The sequence below is a fragment of the Rhinolophus ferrumequinum genome, chromosome 8 (assembly GCF_004115265.2).
Source record: "Rhinolophus ferrumequinum isolate MPI-CBG mRhiFer1 chromosome 8, mRhiFer1_v1.p, whole genome shotgun sequence".
NCBI lineage: Eukaryota > Metazoa > Chordata > Mammalia > Chiroptera > Rhinolophidae > Rhinolophus > Rhinolophus ferrumequinum.
Window position 1 is genome coordinate 47,598,535 of NC_046291.1, and position 24,161 is coordinate 47,622,695.

At 36.8% G+C, this 24,161-nt stretch overlaps 1 protein-coding gene across 7 annotated transcripts in view; it reads right to left on the reverse strand.

The window, feature by feature from the left end:
• The window catches only part of OSBPL6 (oxysterol binding protein like 6), a 179,670-nt gene that overhangs the window by 80,447 nt on the left and 75,062 nt on the right, over positions 1-24,161 (reverse strand). For all 7 annotated transcript variants that reach the window (XM_033112168.1, XM_033112166.1, XM_033112176.1 and 4 more), the window contains exon 2: positions 12,119-12,304. The gene's annotated coding sequence lies outside the window, so the exon portion shown is untranslated. The remainder of the gene's footprint in view (positions 1-12,118; positions 12,305-24,161) is intronic.

Genomic DNA, 24,161 nt, shown 5'->3' on the forward strand with positions numbered 1-24,161 from the left:
CAGTTTAGTAAGTGTGAGTAAAATTTCTGGTGCCAGCATACAGAAAGCAAGAACACTGCTCTGATCTTTAATTGGAAGTACTTTGCTTTCTGGTCCAAGATGTTTTACAAGTAGATGCTGACACTTGAGCTGAAAGTATGGAGGTTCTGTGATGTACTCAAGTGCCCTCATGGGATGAGGTTGATGTACCCAAACTCATAAACTGTTATCCGTTTGGAAGTAAATCTAAGCTACATCAAGGGCCAACATTCCTTTGCTGGGCTCTTTTTCCCCCCTTAACCGCATCTAACTGCACTTTCCTGATTAACACCAATGCTAACATCTTTTTAGCATTTACGTTTTACGTTTAGCGTTTACGTTTTAATTTAAAACAGCATTTTCAGGATAGCTTGTCTATGACGAAAGAGTAACATTTTGATGGAATTACAATTATGAATATCTTAAATAATATCACAAATGAAGAAAAGGTGAGTGAAAGAATTTAATTCATTCCAAGAATCATTTTTGAGGTTATTGTTGCTGTTTCTATTATTATTATTTTTTTAACAAAAAAGGTTCTAGGTACCTAATACAAAGTTGAATGAGAAGACCTTTAAAGATCATTCCAACCTGATTATCACTCAAGTGTTTGATCGCCTACTCCGTTTCAAAACACTTTACAAAAGTAAGTCTAAATTCTGTTAGTAGGTTGTACCTACGTATTCTTTATTCCTATAGTATAAAAATGGCTATGGCATGAAAAAAAAGTTATTTCATCCCTATCAAAGTATATTTTCAGAAATTGCCTAAATAAAATTCTACACCAAAAAACACCACAGATTTTAAAGTCAACACCAATATAATTTTTACTCAATGAGAAAATTATTGTGGCTGAACATAACAGCAATATGAAAGATGAACATATAATTTTCCTGTCTCATTCCTCCTTCATATCAGTGGGATCACTACAATTGTTTCTGTGTGCCGTAACATGTGCATTTGCACTGAGTGACATAAAATACATATTTGTGACCCAGGGACCTGACTAAAGCAAAAGGTGGCAGGGAACACTTCTAGAACTTGCTGTCCATAGGCATCATAACCTGTATGTGTTCAGAAAAGCATTAGAAATTGGGGACTACTTAGCCCGGGCTAAGTTGTGATGTGGTAACACACAACCCCCAAATCTCAAAGGTTTACAAGAAAGATTTATTTCTTCCTCATTTACATGTCCTTTACAGGTCTGCTGCGGCCCTACTCTGTATTCTCTTCATCCAGGCTGAAGGAGCAATCCCCATGTGAAGGAGGAAAGGAGCCCCAGCAGTTGGAGGTGGCACATGTCACTTTCACTCACATTTTATTAGCCAAAGCAAGTCGCATGGCCAAATTGAGATCAATGATGCATAAAGTATAATCCTTCCAGAGGGAGAGACAGTGAATAATAGGGCATAGCAATATAATCTATATTTACCATAAAAAAGATTAAAAGTATGGATGAAAACATTTAAATTGACTCTAGTTTCATTACCTAGTAATATCAATGGTAAACATTTTAGTTCTACTTTAACCAAATTAAGGGAATAATGCCCATACTATCTGCAATATGCTTTCTTCAATCAATAGTATATTGATAACAGCCTTCCTTACGAACAAAGAAACATCTATATCACCACTCTTAATCACTACATAGAAGGCCAGAACACAGATATACTACAATACATTTAATCATTCTTCTATTGGGACATTTAGGTTGTATTCAGTGTATTTTGAAATAATGAGATTTATCATAGAAGTGTTCATAATAATTCTATATTCACTTTTGATTATTATAAAAATGACTGTCTTTGCTAATTTCAATACTTCTTAGCTTCATTTGATATCATCTGCTATCTTTCTGTTTGCAAATGATTAATGAAATTTGTCCATCCTTTTACATTTAAACTTTCTGTATTATTTTATATCATGTGCTCCTCTAGTAATGATCATGTTGGGCTGTTTTAAAAAAAATCTAATTTCAGTGAAGTTTTTCCCATTTACATTTAATGTTATAACTAATAGTTGGCCTTACCCCTGCCGTATTATATTACACTTTCTATTTTCTTGGCTCTTCTTTGTTTCCTTTAATGCTTGGTGACTTTTAAAAAAAAAATCTGCCTTTCTTTATAGTACAGATTTTATATGGTTTTAATTGATCTTTATATTTGCTATTAATTTGAAAGATACGATTTCCCTTTCAAAGTTCTATTTCTGTTTCCCTTTAAGTTTCTCTAAACCATCATGGAACTTATAGCCTGCAAGTGACAGAGTCAAGAGTAAAATGCTATCTTTCAAGTCTTTCCTTGTAATGTAAGAACTGCCCCCGTCCCCAAATCAATATATTCTTCTCTGTCTTCTTCTCAACCTTGCTGATTTAATCTGGAGTTTTAGAAAATTACACTTATCTGGTTGGAGCCAACCAGTGTGAGGATAGACTATATGAAACGCAAAGTCTTTTCTACCATTTCTCAAGAGCCTCCTTTTCTGCAAGTGCGGCAGAGGTTTGTCATAATCAAGACTTGGCTCAATGAAGCTTTTCCTCAATTTGAAATATAGCCTCCATTAAATTAAGGTCTAATCCTCCAAAGTTTTGACATTAGATTGTTTTAAGTTAGGGTTTGGGTTATTGATGGTTTGTCTTTTTCAATATTTACAAAACTATTTATAGAGAATTAGTAGGAGCCACATTAGATGATCCTAGACCCAAGCCACCTGTTCAAGAAGATAAGCCACAGACTTCTAGGAAAGATGGCAGTATAAGATCTTATAAACATATTCCTAGAAAATGACTGAAAAGCAGAGACTAAAAGGATTTTAAAAAAAACGACCACATTAGGGAGTAGGGGTCACGACATGCCACAAAATCTAAGGGATTCATTTAGGGACTAAGTCAGGATGTATGAAACCAAAATACGATTCCCCACTTCAACACAGTGAAGGGGTGTGATAGGAAGAAAACCTGGCAACTCTACTAGTGGAGAGAGTTGTAGTACAGATTAAAGAGAGTAGTACTCTAGTCTGGAGAGGCAAGGGGCAAGAGGCACAGGAAAAGCTCATCACAGATTAAACAGCTTTCTGAGACCCTCAAGCCATAGCAAGTACTGGCCCTGCCGGCCCTTTTGCTGCTTTCCTCAGTCTTGGCTTCTGAAGAGCATCGTGTACATGTCCCAGCACACCTCCAGGCTGGCTTCTGGTGCAGTTGTTTATAAAACTAAGGAAGGAAAAAAGTTTACGAAGAAACAAGTTCTCTGATTGTGATTGAACAAGATTCTAATCCCTCCCCACAATCCTAAGGCCCTTTACTAAATAAATGAAAAAGACAAGCCTACATTCTACATCACCAAGCCCTCCAGGGTGAATTTTAAGAGGATAATTTGAATGTTAGCCTAGTAAACATGAAGGGAGCCAAGGATAATTGGCACAAATAATCTTCTGACAAAGAGCAGATTTCACCCTCATCTCCCACCCCCCAATCCCCTTACCCTCTGATAACCACTAAATTACATTCCCCAGATTAATTTTCAAACCCCGTGGCCATCTTGTGAGATGAGGGTAAGGGGGATCAAATATGTGGTGATGGAAGGAGAACTGACTCTGGATGGTGAACACATAATGTAATTTATAGATGATGTGATACAGAATTGCACACCTGAAATCTATGTAATTTTACTAACAATTGTCACCCCAATAAATTTAAAAAATAAAAAAAATAAAAAAAGAGCAGATTTCATACAAAGAAAAGTAAAAAATAAATAAATAAATAAAATGTGTGCATGTGTATATAAAACACTAAAAAAATTATCCTCCAAAAAGGAAAAAAAAAAATATTATGTGCAAGAGATAGACAGAGGGCTTATTTGGAATGTTAATCCTAGAAAAAGAGAGAGGTAGATTTAGAGCACAAGTGTTTTACATGTTTAAATTTTTTTTTAATGGAGCCTTGAATAAGAAGTAAGTCAAGCTCAGATGCACTGGAAACTGGTATAGGTAAAAAATTAAGAATACAAATAATGACAACAGAATTTAAATTCGGTAATTAAAATGATATTAATGAAGCACAGAATGATTCTGTGAAAAAAAATCTGTCAGTACATAGGTTAGAAAGATAAAATTGAAGAAATCATCTTACGAACAGAAAAAAGAGCAAGGAAAAGTTAACCTCCATACTTTTAGCTCAACTGTCATCTACTTGCAAAATGGAGTGCAATTTAAAACTTATGAATTATTTATTTCTGGAATATTCTAGTTAATATTGTTGGACTATGGTTGATCACAGAAAGCAAAACCACAGATAAATGGGGACTACTGTACATACTTTAAAAAAAAAGAAAGAAGAAAGATACGGGTTTCCTAAACCATTAAGTAACACCCAAGTCTTATGGCCCTTAAAATTACAACAAAAACACAATGTAATTACGCATTTCTGTAATTCAAATGATACGTGGGGAAATCACACCTTGCTGTACAAATCACATAAAACTATGCCAAAGGCCTGATTTGAAATTGGAAGAAAGAGTTCCTTACTATACTTTAGACGTTTATATTGCATACCCACGCGAGCATCCTCCTCCTCCGTGATCAGGTTCAGGACACTGAAGTCTCAGGGGTACCAATTTTGAGATTGATTTGATCTATGACACTATTTCATTAAAAGCCCCTATGACAAAGATTTGCTAATTTTCCATCAAAGGATAAAGAGTATTTTGGGGGGAAAAAGCATAATTTAACAAAAACCCACAAAATAGAAGCTAATGTACTGGTTCGTATCTTTTAATGGATTTTGTGGCCTATCTTTAGTAAAAATACAGCCTGCACATAAATATAGGAGAATCATCAAATAACACACTTACTAAAACTATTTTAGTGTTAAAAATACTTGAGATATTGATTTGTCAGAGGTCCGGATGGCTCTGACAAACCATATTTGAGGTCCATAAAGAGAGTCATATTCATGGTAGATTATAATTAACAAAAAAATGGACATCAAAAAGCTTGAGCTTAAGACTTTCTTTTTCAGCAGATCATGGAATTTTGTGTCTCATCACTTCCTCAGTGCAGAGAAGATACTTCTGTACCCAACTTACCACATGGGATTTTGTGGAAATCAAGAAAGAAAAAATTACTTGAAAGTGCATACACTCATATTGGGGTAAAGATGGAAGACTGAATACAGAATCTATTTCACTCCAAAACACCAATGAAAACAATAGTAAAGGGACTTTAGAAAAAAAAAAAAGTAAAACCCCACAAGAACAGTGACAACAGGAGACAACAGCAACAGAATTTGGGACTGGAAACCAGATAAGAACGATAAAAAGACATCTGGGTCATTAATAAGTGCTGTTACAAAGAGGATAAGTGGAAGTTTAAGGAAGGTCAAAGGAAGGTTTAAAATGTCACTTGATAATTGAATTGGAATGATAAAGCTACTTTTCCCCTAATCCCAAGCTTGAGAAATACCAGTGCTAATTATTTGCTGCTGAAGTTCTGAAAAGTGGTCCCAAGATCAGCAGTCTTCTGGGAACTTATTCCAAATGGAAATTCTTGAGCTCATCCATGTTTAATGAATCAACAACTCTGAGGGTGGGGCCCAGCACTCTGTGTTTTAACCAGCCTGTCACTAGGCTGTAGGTGGAAAGGATTGCCAGTTGGGCTCTTCTTTTATCTGTGATGCCAGTATTCTTAAAAGCCCCATGTGAAAAAATTTTGCTAATTTCCACCCGAAGGATCCCATCCTAAGTAGTCCAAGAGTATTTTAAGAAAACACATAAATTTAAAAAGGAAAAATGGAAACTTACTCTATTTGTAAGTTTTGTTAAGTTTCTGTAATTTATGAAGGTAAAAGGACGCATTAAGAAATGACAAAATTAGTCTTGCTCGTAAATGAGTGATGGCACAAAACTCTAGATCTAGATCGAGTGCAAGAGCATTCAAGCGATCACTTGTTAACACCCATCATTTCTCCCTGCAGTCCCTGCCTCTGAGGAAATAGGCTTCCTCATCTTTGCCATATCTAAGCAACATTGCACTTGATTTGGTAACAATTTTGGTATTTCTTCACCAGTTTTTTCTACGAAATGTTTTATTTTGGCATAATTTTAGATTTACCTAACAGTTACAAACAGAGAGAGTTCCCATATAGCCTTCACCTAGGACTTCCTCCAGTTTTCAGAAGCCGTCAAAATAAGAGAGTTTAATCTTCAAGTTTAACTCTTCCTAGTGCCAGTTGAAAAAAAATTAGATATTTGGAAACAAATTCAAATGCCACATTTGTAGTTATTGTTTAAATAAACTGTACAGTGCTTTCAAATTTAGTATTGTAAACATGGAAATTTAGTCAGCGAATGACCCTTCAGTTCTCAGTTTGTGTCACCTTGAAATAAGCACATACCCTGTCATTTTCTAGCACAATGTTCTCTTCATTTCCTTCACAGCTTATCTCAGTCTATAGTTACATTATTTGTTTATTGGTTTACTGTCCAGCCCTGGAGACTTCACACATTATGTTTCATGCTCTCCTTCTTCTAAGCCCTGGGCCCAGAATAATGCCTGGTACATACTGAGTACTATGTACACAATAGACTTTGCTGGATGAATGAATGAATGACCGAATGCCCACATGAATAAGAAACACTTTAGATACAGTAGGGGTGATAGAAGACACACGATAAAAAGACAAATCTACTTACATTGTCATCGTTTCTGAAATTTCACACCTTTAAAATTCTGTCACCAGCCTTAGGTGACATAGAAGCCTGTGGTAGCCCAACATCTTTGTACTCACTTCTTACTGGGATAAAATTTAGAATTATTATTCCTGATAAATTCTTGTAACTTTGTTCTCCAAAAGCCAAACCTTTCAAAGTTGATCTCTATTGGTGGTTCATTGTACTCAATACTTCCCAGCATTATTCATTTGATGTGAAAAGTCAATCAAGTGAAAATGTAAATCCCCCTCAAAGTTAAACTAATTAAAGTATGAATCATCCTGGAGTATGTAAAAACATATTTTTAAAAACTCACAAATACTGACTCTAATCTTGTAGTGGTTTGGACATGAGGCATTTTAGAAAAACAGGTGAAAAATTTCAAAGAGTAAAGGGGGAATGAGCAGGCCTCCTTCTTCTGTCCCATTGACTAGCACTCAGCTTCACCACCGAAGAATTACCTGGTTGTAGGAAAAAGAAAGAAGTATAGATAGATGGCTGGAAGGAAGGAAGAAAGGAAGGAAGAAGGGAAGGAGGATGGGAGGGAGGGAGGGACTACCTATTCCCATATTCTCTATGAGCACTTATATTTCTCCCAGGGTCAAATTTTATAAAGTATGTCCCAAAGTTAAAGTACTTAATCACTTGACCCACAAAGGGAAAGGAAAATCAGTCCAAAATAAGCAACTATAAAATACCATTTGTTAAATAAATGAAACAAGAAGACAAAAATGCTGGGGTACTTGCAGGCTCTCTGTTTCATTTAGAGCATTTATCTTTCTTTTGTTTCTGAACCTGCACTGTGATGAAGCAGAGACACTCATAAATGTATCCAATGCAGCACAGATTGATCCACCATCTAAAGAGTACAATAATCCCACTGTCACTTCTGGAACATTTCCTACCTATGATGTAATGAATTGCAAATAACTCAAATTATCTAGTGAAATAAGGACTTAACAGACTAACTCTCACTGCCAAGAAACATATCCACATTAATACTAAAAATGGACTTGAGGGAAAAATTCATCTTCTGACCTCATGGATAAATTTTGAAAAACCAAAAATAATGATAATAATAAGAGGTAAATAAAACTATATTTTTTCTCCACTTAAAAATAAGACAACTATTAGTATTAATGTTGAGTTATTCATTTAAAACCATTTCACATGCTTAAAGGATAAAGCAAGTAAATTCTGCAATGTTATTTTGAACCAAGATTTTCAGTGTAGGAGAAAAGAAGTACAAATATAAAGTCAAATAACATTAAAATTCCATAAAGTTAACGTGGAAAAATCAGTATTAGCTCATAATGTTTTTATTTTGTAAATATATTTATTTCCTACTCTGTGCCCTGAAAAAGTCTGGAAACACTGACACTGATAAGAGTGAGAAGCCTTAATGCTGAGACTGTAGTTTCTAAATTCCATTTTTCTACTGAAATGAATCAGAGAGCCAAAGACAATTTTGAAAAATTTAATAAAGAAATTTGAATATGGAATGAACAGTGAATGACATCAAAGAATTATCATTCATATTGTTAGGTATGACAATGGCATTATGGTTTTGTTTTGGAAAATGTGCATATGAAGAGATGCATACTGACGCATGTATAGTGGATATGACATAATGTTTACTTCTGTCTAATGATTTCAGAAAAAAAAGTAGAAAGAGATAAATGAATCTAGGTGTGTACATAGGGGAGTTCACTATACTGTTCCCTTTACCTTTGTGTAAATTTGAAGTTTTTCTAAGTGAAAGGTATTTTTTAAAATTAAGAAAAAAATAAAAAGCAACAAAAAAATGAAAAAAAGTCTTAAGAAACAAAAATTACTCTGTTCCCCACTATTTACATATGACACCCTTTATATTAACAATATTCTTTTTTTTTCTCACGTCTTCATTTCTACTTTTACTGGATATGCATTTGACTACAATTTATTTTTCAAAGCTGGTCTAAATCTTTCTGATGTTTAGGTCACCCATTTTTCTAAAACTTCACCTACTAGACTGAGAAAGACAGTGTACAGGGGAGCGCTGGTCTACCCTGTTTCCCCGAAAACAAGACCTAGACAGACAATCAGCTCTAATGCATCTTTTGGAGCAAAAATTAATATAAGACCCTTATATTATGTTATATTATATAAGACCGGATCTTACAGCAAAATAAGACGTGGTCTTACCTTATGTTATATTATATAAGACCGGGTCTTATATTATAGCAAAATAAGACCAGGTCTTATATTAATTTTTGCTCCAAAAGACGCATTACAGCTGATTGTCTGGCTAGGTCTTATTTTTGGGGAAACATGGTAATGCACAGCCTTTATTGTTGGATAAATACTTCCCAAGTCCCTTGTTCCCACTCTTTACATCTGGATGAGAAGGAAACATCTTTCCTGGAAAGATAAGCTGGCTGGTTAACGGGTCTGCTACCTCCCTCTTGGCCCCTTCAGCTCTTCTGAATTAGCTGTCTCTTGAACAGAAGAGACACCCTTCAACCTGACAAGAAAGGAGGGAAGGCCAAAGAAGATGAAAAAAGCAGGTAAAATGGTATCTGCACTGCCAATTCTTGTTGGGTATTCTCTCTCCATCTCCATTACCTGAGGGAGGCATCTCATGATCCGCAAAACAGATAAAAAGAAGTAAATATCCGCTTCCTTGCCATGCTGAGGTTCAGTACTTTTTCTTGTCTTCCAGTTTTTGCTGGACCATATACCGTATTTGCTGACTGGTTAGCTGATTTACTGAGTTTACCTTTTTCCCAACATTCCCACCTGTTTGGTATGTCAATAATGGCTCCCAAGCACTCCCTACTTTGGTTCCATTTTTTTTTCAGTCTATTTATCCTTGCCTCAGGGAGTAAAGTGAAATGGAATGTGAGGCTAATAACAGGAACTCCAAAAACAGAAGATAAAGGGGCTTTCTGAAAGCATTTCTGAGCATATATGCATACCCACTAATTCCTATGACAAAAGAAGAAAATAAACACACTTCTTTATATTATGAGATGGCAATCACCTGCTTTTACCTTTTAAGGATGAGTTTAATTTCTTTCTCGTGTAGTCAAGTCACTCCTTAGCAAATGTGTGGAAACAAATTTCCAGTTACTTTATTTCCATGGACTTAAACCTGATAGTCAAAGGGACTCATGTACATTTCATCTTTGCGTGTGGTCAAGTATCAGGAGATCTTAGGCAATACTGACCTAAGAGATTCCATGAGATAGAGCAAAGTAATGCCACCAGAATAGTAAACTACACGCAATAAACATCCAATCCAGCCAGCCTCCTGTCTTGTTTGCTTCAACATTAAAAATGGATATCCTGAGGCCTGAAATCTGCTTAAATAAGAGGCACTACCCATTGGAAGTTAAATGGGTGGTTGGGATAAAGACCACTGTGTTGGGATTGAGTCAGCTTCCCCCATTTATAAACTATGAACAAATAATTGATGTTTGAGTTTAGCTAATGCAGAACATAAAAGTGCTATGCCCCTAAGAACCCTGCGATTTGAAATACTTTCATGACTAAAGCTCTTTGTTACTATATAAAAGTTTCAGTATCAAATTAACAGGAACACTACTGTAAGCAGTTTAGTTCCCAATAATATATAATGATCAAAGATGGGGAAAGAGAAGTTTTATGATTAACTACAACTGATGATGAGATTTCTCAAGGTCAAAAGTTCTGTACACATAGATGGCACATTGCTCGTCAAATCACTCTGGTGCGTAGAATGAATAAGGGGCTAGAAAATGGACTCTACATCCTGACAGGTGTCATGCAAAAAGAAGCCAACTCAATGAATCCATTTTACGTTCCTGGAACCAAAACAGTCAGATCAGTCAATGGAACCCTTAGGTTATGACATTCAGACTCTGAGATGGCAACCTCAGGTTCTGGAAAGAATAATTCAGACCTTATCACTATGCAAATCAGATTTCCAAACGAAGAACATTGGACCATCTGATTTTGGAAAAGGCTTCCTTCTTCATAGACAAGTCTGGCAGCTGTCAACTTTAGAAAGCCAGCATTCTCAAAGCCTACACATTTTATAAAATAATAAAATGCCAAAAAAGAATAAAGACTAACAGAGTATTATGTGTAAAGTACATGGGAGTGACTTCATGTAAGGGGAGAAGAAACTGACGCTTAAAGCAGGAATCTTGAATGCAAAAGCCAACAGGTGCCAGGAAGGGAACATAAACCTGGAAGGCTGGTTGGAGTGAATACTTAGGGAATGGGAAAAGTTAACAAACTTCAGTCCTTAAAAGAGCAACAAGACCAGATTTCTAATCTTCCAAAAGAGGCCAGGTATCTGATTTTCTATGTGAAATGTCCAGAATATCAAATGTTGGCAATTAACTCAATTAAAAAAAAGAAAATGTTTACAGGTTAAAAAAAATTATAGCCTAAAATTTGCCCTGTGGGCCACCAGTTTGCAAACTCTACCCTAAAATGTAATTTTAGATAATACAGTAATAAACAGAAAGCTTCTTACATAACGATTATACTAAATTATTGAGCTCTGGCTTCTGCAAGGAGAGGGTAGGAATGGTATCAGAACACTTGGGGAGTGTTTACCAAATTGCAGATGTCTGAACTGCAGATATCACCACCACCACCGTCACCACCACCACCACCACTCCCCGCATGCCCCTGGGCAAATAAGAGTTTGAGCAGAGGATACACAGCTTGCAAAAGCTCCCCAAGATCTCTAGTGGCACATGCTCCCAGAAAGCTTTGTATAACTAGGAGGGATATATTCAAATTGTGAAGACCGAAGTCATTGAGCCAAAGATGTCAAATAGCATACATGAAGTGGTTCTGAACATAACAACTGCAAATATCAAAGGTGACAAAGAACCCATAGTAAGTATTGCTGTTTTCATATTAGTTATTTCAATCTCATGGGCAAAAAGAAACCAATCTATTGCCTAGCTGTTTACCATGAAAGATTACAAAAAATAAGTGCATTTTGAGAATGTATGTATGCATGCATACGTGGGTTTGTATGCATATGTATTTACAACGAAAGCAAGGATAACATGTCAACTAATTTTAGGCACAGGTCTGCAGGTTCATTACTCAAAGAGAGAAGGGGAGTGTCTTATTTCCACATGATGCCAGACTGCAGATAGAAGAAGCTTAAGAAATACTTTGGCATGTTTTTCTACTTCCTATCCTTTAAAAATTTACAGGAGAACTTTTTATTAAGATGGCTAAACATAACCAGGATGACTATGTATTATTTTTAGATCTGATATATACATAAAAGGTATAAAGAAACAACTTCTTGTGATTTGGTAAGATCTCACTAATGTTTTGCTGTTATTAAGCCCTGCCTAATCTAACTCCATTTATGATTTTAAGCTGGCGTTCTCCCAACTCACCTTGTACCTGGGACTCGGTTCTAGGTCAGCTGTAAGGTAAAAGCTGTTCCAAGTGGTTTCGCCTCAGATGCCTGTGGTCTTCCCTGGGAACTCAGTCCATCTATTAACCCTGCTGGCTTGTCTGGTAAATCACAGGAGTGGCTCCTTGATTTCCTTCTCTTGCTGTTTTGCAGCAAGGGGCAGAAGCTGAAAAAGAGAGATTACAGTCATTTAGCACATCGCCACAGAACTTTCAGTCTCTTGGAAGGACTGCCTATGGCCAACCAGGAAAATTTCTTCCAACTTATCTTTTGAGGAGAAAGTTCAGAGGAATGGTGTCTCAGCATTTTACCTCTACTCCATCATGTGTAATCTCAAAGGCGCAACCATTGAACTCCTCAACAACGAGTAACATTCATCATTTACATCTTACCCAGAGTTTGGAATAAGAAAACTCTCAATTTATATTATATTCTAAAATATAATATAAATATATTCTAAAAAGGGCCAGGTGTATTTTCCAGAAAAACATTTAACTCCTCAATTAAATGTAAACCTGTTTTTAAAAACAGTAAGTATGAAGTGGTTTCATCACATATGCACATAAATGTACAATAACAGTGCCCCAGAAAAGACGCATTAATAGTCTCTAATTTGCCTTAACAGAGTAGAATTGTTGCCAAATTCCTAGAACAATACTCCAGCAGAAAGATCTGACTGTACTATCAAAGAACAGTTTTCAACTTAACATAGTTTCTCAGAAAGCAAAGAAACATTTTATGAGAAAATAAAATATGTTCATTTTAAGGAAAAAAAGAAAAACCTGACAAGTAATACAGAGTAGAAACTAAATTAGTTACTCTCTAGCCCTAAAAGGTGATAGCAGTTTTTACCTTTCAGCCTCCCTAGCGGGTGCATTTCTTCACAATGTAGCTTTAAAAACTACAGGTTTGATTATTGTTCAAGCTTATTTTTTCACTGTTTTAGTTTTCTCTTTTTACTTATGTAGAAGGAAAACACACACACGTATTCTGAAATATTATAACTTAATGAAAGTGCAAAAGATTTATGTCTACCCAACGTGCTATGCTGTGATTGCTCCTTTAAGCACTATTTTTCTGGAAAAAAAATTTATCCTAAATCCCCCTCCACCTCTACAATAAATTTTTTTTTCTTTAATTTCTGCTACTATGTTGTAAGACAAGTCCGTGCATCTTGTAGGTCCTAAATAATATTTAGTTGCTGACTATAATGGTGACATAGAAGAACTAAGGTAGGGTCCATCAAGATTATTATTGTATGCTCAGCATTATATCTGTATATTTTCTGCATACACTATTCAATCGATGCTCTTTAATCCCATATAATTTTAGGTAGACTGAATATCAGTGGTCAGCTACTGAAACTGCCCTACCCACCTTTTTCCTTGCTCTTTTCTATGAGGGACTCTGCCAAGCTTTGGAAAAGGAGAGAAAGCTTCTGAAAAAGGAAAAAGAAGGAAGAAAAATATGGTAAAGAGCCCCGTGCAGTTTTCCTACTAAACGGCAGTTCGTTTTGCCTACTCTCACCCCCATTCCTCTTCCTGAGTCTTATTTTCCCTTACTTCTTACCTTCCTATAATGGCGAGTGGGAAGGTAAAGCAAAACAGAAGACCCTGGGTCTAAGATCAAGTCTGCTGCTGCATCTCTATTTCCCCCAACCTGGCAGCAGAGGAGAGGGAGGAGGCAGGGTGAATATTGAGAACCACACCTAAGGAATTCCCTGTCCCTCCTGCATCACAAACACTGTGTGTGTCTTGTCTATAGCCTATGTCAATCTGACACTGGCCCAAGAAGCATTTTTCCACTTCAGTCATCTGTTTCCCCATTGTCTTTGCCTATACGTCCTTCAAAATCCAGCTCAAAACCACAACTCCCACCTCCTTCCTTGATCTTCTTGGCTAGAAAGAAGCAGCTTTCCCTCACACCTGGTACTTTGGTCAATTCTACTGGTGCGAGGTGGTCCTGGTCGTATATGCTTCTTACACCTGTTATCTCCCCTACCAGACAGTGTCAACTCTGGAAAGCAGGGACCGGAACTTAGTTCCATGCACAAAGTAAGTGTGAGAGTTCAAATGTGAAATTTACAACGTTTCTATTTATATGTGCTTTGCAAGAAATGAATCTATCATTGTTCATTTTGCACAGAAGTGTGTATTTTCACACTGTGTGAAATGTCATGGAATAAGGGTTTTGGCTTGTTCTTAGACTAGTATTAATCTTTATACGGTCTTTCAACGCAATTTTCAAACCAGACAACCATGATAAAATGTAACGCCTTCCATAACCTTCGGAGGCTAACTACTCTGCATTTAAAGTTACCACTCTATCAATACATGGTTCAGATATAATCAATTATCCCTGATAGATACTGAGGCCAGAAATGTTAGGAATATTTATTTTAATTCTGCTTCAAAAACTTGATTAGGGCAGAAAGATTTATACGGTCACTTTCAAATTTCTAAGCGACTAATATATTAAATATTATGAAACAACGAGGAAGTTAATCACGTGGCAACTAAACTTTCTTTCGATTAAAAAACTGTACAGGGTCTTGTTTTACCTTGCATGTAAACTGCATGCAGGGCAGAAGTCCAAAGGTGCTACGCTTATAAAGTTCAGGTCTGATTACACCTTGTGACAACACACATTGAAGATTAATTCTTACAGCTCTCATTAAGAAATAAACTCAGAGAAGGGAAGAGGCTGTTTCCTTTTAAAACTGTAACTGAAATTAATTAAAACAAAATTGTTCCTGGTTTTTATCAATCCACCCAAAAGGAATCATGTTCTCATTTAACGATACCCTTTGCAGGATTTGAACAAAGTCTCCCACACCAACCTGTACTCAGGAAGGAGTCTCTACAAAATTTCATCTGGCAAGGTTAGTGATTTGGCAATGGTTCCTTCTGAATGGCTCATTCAGGAAGCTAATGATCCATTATCTTTGCACCAGAATTTTTCCTGTAGGTTGTGTGACTAATCCTCCCACAGCCTGAATTTTGCCCACTATATACCATATTCTTGCCGAGCTCACTCCCCACACATTCCACTCTTTTCTTATTCAAGCCTCTCAGAGCATATGATGTATTCTACCAAAGCCTAGACTGTCCCGGGTAGCTACTAAATTAATGCATAGAATGCCAAACGGAGACAAGATAAAACAAGCTCCATCACTCTGTAAAATACTAAAGGAAAGATTCCTAAAATGGTAGAAACAGTCAAGACAACCAGAATAACTAGAAGAATAGTTTACAAAGTTAGCAGTCTACACAGCAAAGTCCATCTAACAACAAAAATAAGAGATGAGACACTTCTGACTATTTTCTGTACGTTATATGTCCCATGACTGATTCAATGCCCACTTTATTTCCATGAAGCACTGGCCTTAATTTAGGGTTAAACATCCTAAATTGCTTTCCCAGAAAACTGTAGCCCAAGACATGGTACTAGACATTTCTTCATTATCTTGTTTGCTTTGTCTACTGTCTCCACTAAATACCTTAGTTGATGAAAAGACAATTACTTTGCTTTTTTCACTGACAGCAATGTTTAGACAAGAAATTGATTTTCCTCTTCGTACCTATGATAATCCCAAGTACACTAAGAATTTCTACATCCTGTCTTAATCCTGGAAGAATTCAGTTGTAGTGTTATAACCCAATAGAGTTTATGGAAACAGGTTGTGCTGGGATAACTTTCTGAAGACGAAAAACACAAACTCCAGTCACTTTTACTTAGCAACTACTGTGGCTTCTTGTCACTAACTGAAGAGCAGATTTTTAACTTGGAAATTTATCTAATCTCATTAGTGCCACCATATAACAAAGAATTAAAATTCATCAGCTAAAATAACATACTCATATCAGAGTTTTCATATCTGCCATTAAGTATGGATTGATTCATCCACTCAACAATTGTGCAGTTATTATATACAAACATTAAAACCAGATGCTAAAGAAGATATAGAAATATAACAAACACTCAACAAAAACAAAGCTCTTCCCTTAAGAAATTTAGAATTTAGCCATACGTAACAGGAAAAGGTAATGAATAATCTTTTTACTTTTTACAAAAGCAGAAAATGTGCCCTGGATGTTCATGGCATGAAAATATTAATTCTAGCTTGGAGTTGTGAGTTGGGTGGGAAACAGATCAGAGGAAGATGCTCAAAAGAGGAGTTTGAAAGATGAGCAGATTCAAGCAAGAAATTGAAAAGCAGAGATGGATAAAGGAGATTTTAAAAAATGAGGAAAAGTGTGTGAGATCCGAGACATAGGAAAGTGTAGACTATAGTACTGGTATCCAGAGTTTAGGGTACAAAAAAGCAGAGTGGGGAAAAGAATGGCAGAGAGGAGGTTTGGAACAGTGTGGAAGGTCTATCTTAAATGCTGGTGAAAGACCAGCTTTCACTGGATAGGCTGTAGAAAACAGGAGTGGAGTTCAGAGCAGAGGAATCCCGTGGTTTTGGGTCAGGGAGGCAGATCCCAGAGAACAAATAGGAGGAAAGAGAACCCAGAGGCAAGAGAAGACCTTGGAAGACATTAGCAGCTCAAAAGGAAGGGCAGAGCAGCTACCTGGGAGATTGGGCATCCAGGAGGGACAAGTGAACAACTTATATTTGACAGGGTAGAATGTGATACTATCTGGCCTCACATATTTCTTGTCTTACCAGAATAACGGGAACTAAAGCACATCCCTTTTTTCAGAAACATGATTCGAGAGATATAAGATATGGTCAATGTGCTAATAAACTAAAAGAACTTATTCAACACAAAACATATTTTTCTCAGTCTGTTATATATCTATGATCTAGACCAATTTTTTCAGATTTATTTGTATCTAACTTGGTTCAAATTGACAGGTTTTCCTCTGAGGGTAGGGATAGTTATTTCTCCAAATGCCAAAGACTGAGCACAACGAAAGATCTGACATCTACTAACCATTCAAAAAAAATTTTTTTTGTCCAAATTAAACAGTGTTGCTAATACTGACAAAAATGCAGATGACTGATTACACAGGTAAGAATTCTGATTATAGATTACTTAAAGGAGTCTACAATTTTATTATTCCCTTGGCAACTTTGTTTTATATCCAAAGAACAAATATTACAGAAATCACTCGTTTTTGTTTTGTTTTTTTAATTTATTAGGGTGTCAATTGTTAGTAAAATTACATAGATTTCAGGTGTACAATTCAGAAATCACTTGGTTTATTACTCAGTTGAATACAATTTTATTTTAAAGAAGAACCCCATTAACCCTAAAGTACTGGAAACAAGCTTAGGACATACCCTAATTTTCTGAAAGTAACATGCTATAGGGCAGGAGTCAGCAACCTTGTTCTGTGAAGATGCAGTTCAGTGATTATTTTAAGTTTTGTGATCCATGCAGTCTACCACGGGATGTACCTGCTCAGCTCTGCTGTTGGAGCAGAAAAGTAGCCACAGACAATAAGTAAATGAATAAGCATGGTTGTGTTCCAAAAAAACTTTATTTATAAAGAAGTGGTGGCCACATTTGGACCTTGGACTAGAGTTTGCTGACCCCTGCCCTAGCTGACAGCCCAGCTGTGGCAACTTGGTGTGGTTTCATGGTTTTTCATTCCTCAGTGCGCATAACTCTGATGAAGTGATTTAAAAAATGACTCTGAGAAAATGGGCTCCAAAGAAAATCTCCACTGCTAGTAGAGAGAGAAAAGGAAAAACAAGATGGGATAGTTCTAAGGAAGTGATGGATTCAAGGAGACAAGAGAAGTTTAGGGTAAATTAAGAAGAGAATGTAGAGTTTCTGACGTCTCAGATCACTTCCAAGAGAGCCCAACATATATTCTAAGAGGAAATATAAAAATATGACATATGAAATCATTTCCGGAAGTACTCTAACTAGTGCCAAAAATGTTCATTAATTGGGAGAGAACTTCAAGAAAAGCTTAACCAATTAAACAGAAATGTTTAAGAAATGTATGACTCTTGACAGAATATTCAGATGAAAGAAAGCCAGGGAATTTGGAAATTTACGAGTCTCAGATCATACCTCCTTCATTAGTTCTGATGAACATACTGTATTGAATTGATAGAGCAGGGGGGAAGTGAGGAATATTATCTTCAAAGCTTACCAATCTATGCTTAAATCTATAAAAGACTTATGACAAAAACTATCTTAAATCAATTACATCAGCTTAATGATGCTACCACTAATTCACCATTGAACACGACTCACTTGCCCTGTGACTTGTGCGAGTTACTTTACCTCCCTCTGTCTCAGGTTCCTCGCAAAACGCAGCTCTTTCATGAAGGTGTTTGAGGATTCGGAAAGTTAATGCATGTAAAGTGTGCAGAACAGTCCCAGCACACAGGTATGCTTTCATGCTGCTGCTGCTTCTCCAAATCTCTTCTTTCCAACCAGCTTTATTGAATACTCCTCCTTTGCCCTTCTAAGCTTTTCTCCTTCTAGGCTTCCCTGGGTGACCCTGTCTCACTCCGAGGGCTTCAACCTACCATTTGCTAGAGACTGCTAAATCTCTCTCTCCAACGCTGACTTCTTTTCCTGACTGCATTTCCAACTGTCTACTGGACATTTCCATTGGAATATACTCGTATCATGGGCACCTGAAACTCAGTGAGTCTGAAGATGAAGCCCATTACCTTTCTACCCTTGCCCCTTTCTTCTCTTGTCTTCTGTATTATTTAATGACATCACTATCTATCCTTTTTTAGTTAATGACATCACTATGTATCCCTAAACCAAGCTAGAAACTAGTTTTACTTTTAACCATTTCATTTGCAACCTTCCCATTCAATGCACCCCAAGTCCTCTCACTGCTATGCCCCAAATATCTTCCCTAGACATTGCTCTCTTTTCGAAATCATAGCAATCTCCGGCTTAGATTGTCGATATCTGTCCCCTGATTTCTCTGCTTCTGATCATTCTCTCATCCAAGCCATCTTTCATTATCATTAGAGACATATTTCTTAAAACATATATTGATCATATTATTCTTTGTTCACCCTTATTCTCTACTGCTGGGAGGAAAGGGGACTATGGACCTATAAGTGAGCTTCAGAGCCCCTGGGAAACCTCTAAAATCAGACACAAACATTTGTGTGTGTCCTTGATCAAGAAAAGGTCAAGGAACACTAACAGGGCAACTTTAAACTGCACAGCAGGGTACAATCTGAAATCTTAAATTTCATCTCAGTCACTCTTATCTTCTACCCTCTGTTTCAGATAATAGTGAACTCGTATTTTTCTCCAAATAAGCACACCGAATGCCATTTCACTTCTTAGCGTTTGTATATGTTGTTCCTTCTCCCTGAAATGCCCTTCTAGCCTGTCAAACACTTGAGCATCCTTTAAATCCTGACTCAGTCTCAAATGTCACCTCTGTGTAGACTTGCCTAGTAAGCGTATACAACTATGTGTGGACAACAAAAGATGCTAAATAGATTTCTGGTGTCTGTGTATCATAACACTGGCCTGAAAATTCTTAAGTTCAAAACTTCATACTTTACAAAATAAATAGCTTTAAATATTTAGACATGTATTGTGTTTACTTAAGTCTAGGGATAGATTTATTGGTGTTTCTGGATTTTAATGAGATTAAAAGTAAAGACCCTGGAGACTACCTGCCTAGGTTTGAATCCTGGCTCGGCCAGTTACCTGTAATGGAAACCTGGGCTAGTTACATAGCTTCTCAATGCCCCAGTTTCAGGATCTATAAAGATGGAGACAGTAACAGTACCTACCCTTTAGGATTATTCTAGAGGAATAAATGAGTTTATATGTATGATGAGATGTGATAAAAAAAAATACAGTGAATGTTTAAATTAAAAAAAAAATTACAGTAAAAGACACATTGCCATTAATCTCCCTCAAAATACTCCACCTCTCTTCAAACACACTTATCCCATCATTCTTGCCAGTTTCTGAAGCAGTTCTGGAAGTCCTTTTTTATGAGTGTTTTTAGTTGCACTTGAAACTACGTAAGTGCTTGCTACTACTATAATTATTTATTGAAATCAATGGCTAGGCCTAAAGGTTCCAAGAGATAACCACAAAGCAAAACTGACTGACCTTGCCACAAAAGCCTCAAGTTTTAGTTAGCTGAGCTAATTAGCCAGAGACTACTAACATCTCTATGTAGTAGCCCTGTTCACTGTCTTCATCAAATGGAAAGTATTTAAAGCCTACCTGATAAAATTCAGATTTTTCTCCGATTAGCTTCCAATTGCTAAAAATATCAGCTCAGAGCATTTCCAAAGCATACCACAGGGTACATTAAAATAATCCCTTTGAATAGGGGAAAAACAAAAACAAAAAACCAGACCTGCTCTTCCCTGGGCAGCAAATCAATGCTTACAAAATGCCCAATATGGAAGGAAAATGCTAAGTAGAAAATCGGGAAGAAAGATAAAGGAGCTTAATGACTCAGCTTTCAAACAAACTAGCTTGTTTGTCAGAGAAATGGGGTATCAGGCATTTTAGCACCACCCACCTAGTCAAAAAAAAAAAAAAGCTGTGAAACGTAGATCCTAATATCACTGAACTTAAGGAGGAATCAAAATAAGTACATAATGTAGTGATGTAGCAGACTTCCATCTGAGTGATAGGATTATGTGATTTATTTGGCAATGACTCTGGAGAAAATTTGCTGCCAAAAACAGCCATTTTGACCCATACCACAAATATTGCAGTTGTATAACAGTATTTTTTGTTCCCCAGCAAACTGCCAAAAGGATCACTTTGCTCTTTATTGATAAACGTATTTAATAATCAGACCTTAAGTTAAAACTCTTGATTAATGTTTGAAATGAAGAAAAGAGAATAAAGCCCAAATTCCTTATGCCAGTATTAAAGGTCCTCCATGATCTAACCCCAAGTAACTTTCCGACTTTATGTTTCATGATAGACTTCTTGAAATCTTCAACCAAACAGAACTTCTTGCATTTCTCCCAAACATACCCACTGTGCCTATTCTGTGTGTTTCTTCTAACTAGAACAGTCTTCCAGTTACATCTCCAAAGTCCAAATCCCATCCTTACTTTAAGATCCTGTGTGGATGACATGAAGCCATTTCCTATGGCTCAGCTAGAAGCAATGCTCCAGGTTGTCAACTTCCATAATCCTCGTCCAGCACCTCTTAGACTCTCCTCAGTCCATTTTGATCAGAGTTTTGGACACATGTATCTTTTCTTCCCAATACTGAACACTCTTTGAGAGCAACTTCCACACCTGCCCCATCTTTGTAAGCCTGACGGCACCATGGGCACATCTACACATGGCAGGTGCTCATACTCTTTGCTAAAGTATGCCTGATGGACCCTAAAGTGTGCTAAAGCTCATGGTGACTGATCACGGAAACCAAATGGGCAGGTACATGCACTCAACGAACCTTGCTGAAAAAAGGCTACAGTTCAAAAGATGTGCAAGAAGACTTGTTTTCTTGTGAAGCAAGTTGAGAGATGAGAATTTTCATGCTACTCCCGGGGCAAAAAATCCAACACTTACATTTACCACCCAGTGATTTGCCAACAACTACTAACAGCAGTGCTTTAAAAGCTTCCTTCCCACTCATGGAACTCATAATAATACACTTCCAAGTCAGAGAAATCATAAGATCGCTGGTCCTGTATTTTTCCTATCACAGACTCAAAACACTCTGGGCTTTGGATAAAGAGCTCGTAAGATATGTGTATATAGCGATAATTTCAATCATCTCATGTCTAATGTGCATTAAACTCTAAATAGCCAAAGGCTAAAGTGTAAAAATCAGAGAATCTGATAGATATTAGGGCTCACAAATGCCAAAAGAGGGAAAGCTTAATAAAAGAACCCCTAAGCCCTAGCCGGCTGATACAGCTTGGGTGAGGTTCTCTCCCAAGAAGCAACTTGGATGGCGCTCCTTAAAATGCTTCCACAAAAGAGAGGCTGATTTCACTCAGGGTGAGGCTCCAGCGCAGTGCTCATCTAGTGTCCTCACCAGACCACTAAGCAGCTGTCCACTGTCTGTAGTCCTATGTTCACAGACAGCATTTCTCTGCCTACTCAGTTCACAAACTGTTACATCAATGAGTTTGAATAGGCACTCCTAAACATACGTAATTTTCCTAACCCCTAAATCCTGAAAGAATAGATGACCTAAATCCTAAACCCAGATGAAAGAACACTCTTACAGGGATGTCTTGACTCAGTGTCGGGCTAATGGGAAATTTTCTGTTGAGTGCTCTACTTGATACGGCTTTTATATCAATGACATTTGGAACATTCAGTCTCCAATATCACATCGCTGGTAGCTCTTGGATTACTGGAATGGCAACTGAATCCTTGGGGCAGGGAGCAAGAGACTTTAAATGTTTTAATTTACACACCTTTAAAATAACTATTATATGTGTTCTTTTAAAGCAAAAACATGTCTGCCATGTGCAAATTCAGGTCAAAATAATATTAAAAATTTCTTAACAAATGAGGTAAACACTGTCAGTGGCACTGCCATAAATTACACAATGTTTTAAAGGGATAAAATAGACCCTAAACAAGTACAAGATTTGTATCATCTGTATGTTTTTCATATATAGCTTAACTGAATAACTCTGACCTAATTTCTCTTTAAGAGAAATTGCTCAGTTTCCTTTACCTCTGATGCTCCTTTGATGGAATTATTCGAAGCTGCCCCGTTTCTTAGTCCTCTACTGTATCAATTCATCTAAATTTCTATTTGGTTTCCACAGTGACTTACTAGACTAAGTTTGCTCATTAGACTACAAAAAAATTTGACAACTAAATCAGGCCTATTAGCATTCTTATGACTAAAGCTTCCTGTATTTAGACAGATGGTATTGGCAGTACAATGGGAATAAGTTTTAAAATGTTGAGATAGTGAACAATGCCATCCATTACAATTCAAAGTTGTTCTTCCGGAAATTTAATTTGATGTCATAGACTAATTTAAAAAAAAAAATGGATGGAGAGAACAGGGTAGACTATGTTCTCAGACAAGAGCAATTCCCTTGAAATTGAGTGCTTCCTTTGCACAAGTGGAGGAAGTGCGGGATCATGGAAAGAGCATGGGCCTTGCAGTTAAACAGGCTTGGTTCAAATCCCAGCGTTGATGTTTTCTAGCTATGAAACTCTAGGCCGTTCACTCAGCCTATCTGGTCCTCAATTTTCTCATCTGAAAAACGGGGATTTGGGCTAACAAAATCTAGTTGGAGTTGCTTTGGAGACTACAGATAATATATGTTCAGGACTTAGTACTGGACATACTACTTGACACGGGCTCAAGAGGTAATTATGTGTAGAGGTTTTTTAACTCACAAGTTTTCAGACTTCAGAATTACTCTTTAGTTCTCGCAGCATACACACATAGTGTATGTAAAATCACACAGACATTACTGAGTAGCATGTTTGACTGCCAATGTTCAGACTTTCTGACAGAGATCAATTAATATTAGGCTAATTGTTTTATTTTTAAAAACTGAGATCTATAGGTTCTTCTAACATCTCTACACATTATCCTTTCTTCAGACTACAAATTTGCCATTCCAGGGAGAAATTACATGCAAAAATCTGTGAAATGCTCATGTCAAATATCCAACTTTTAGGAGGCTCATAGAAATAAAGATTAGGAACTTAAAAGTTCAACGCACCAAAACTAACAGGCAGCTGTCAGGCAGTTGAGTGGGTAAGAGCCCAGTCTCTTAGAAATTCCTACTCTGTCACTCTCTAGCTGTGTAACCTTGGGAGAGTTATGTCTCCTCTCTGTTTCTTGGTGTCCTTATCTGTAAAATGGGGCTACTAAGAGTACCCATTTCATCGGTTATGATGAGGACTGAACAAGAATACCTGCTACACAGGAGGTACCCAATGTTAGCTTTTATTATTACTAAAGCAGCTGTGCCCAACAGTGACACTGCATATATTTCCAGAGTCAAATTATTCACGGTCATGCTTTGTGATTTTCTCTGTTCATCCATTTCCACATCCTTCTCCCCCAAAGTTAAGAAATTTTCCTTGATAAGAGAACCA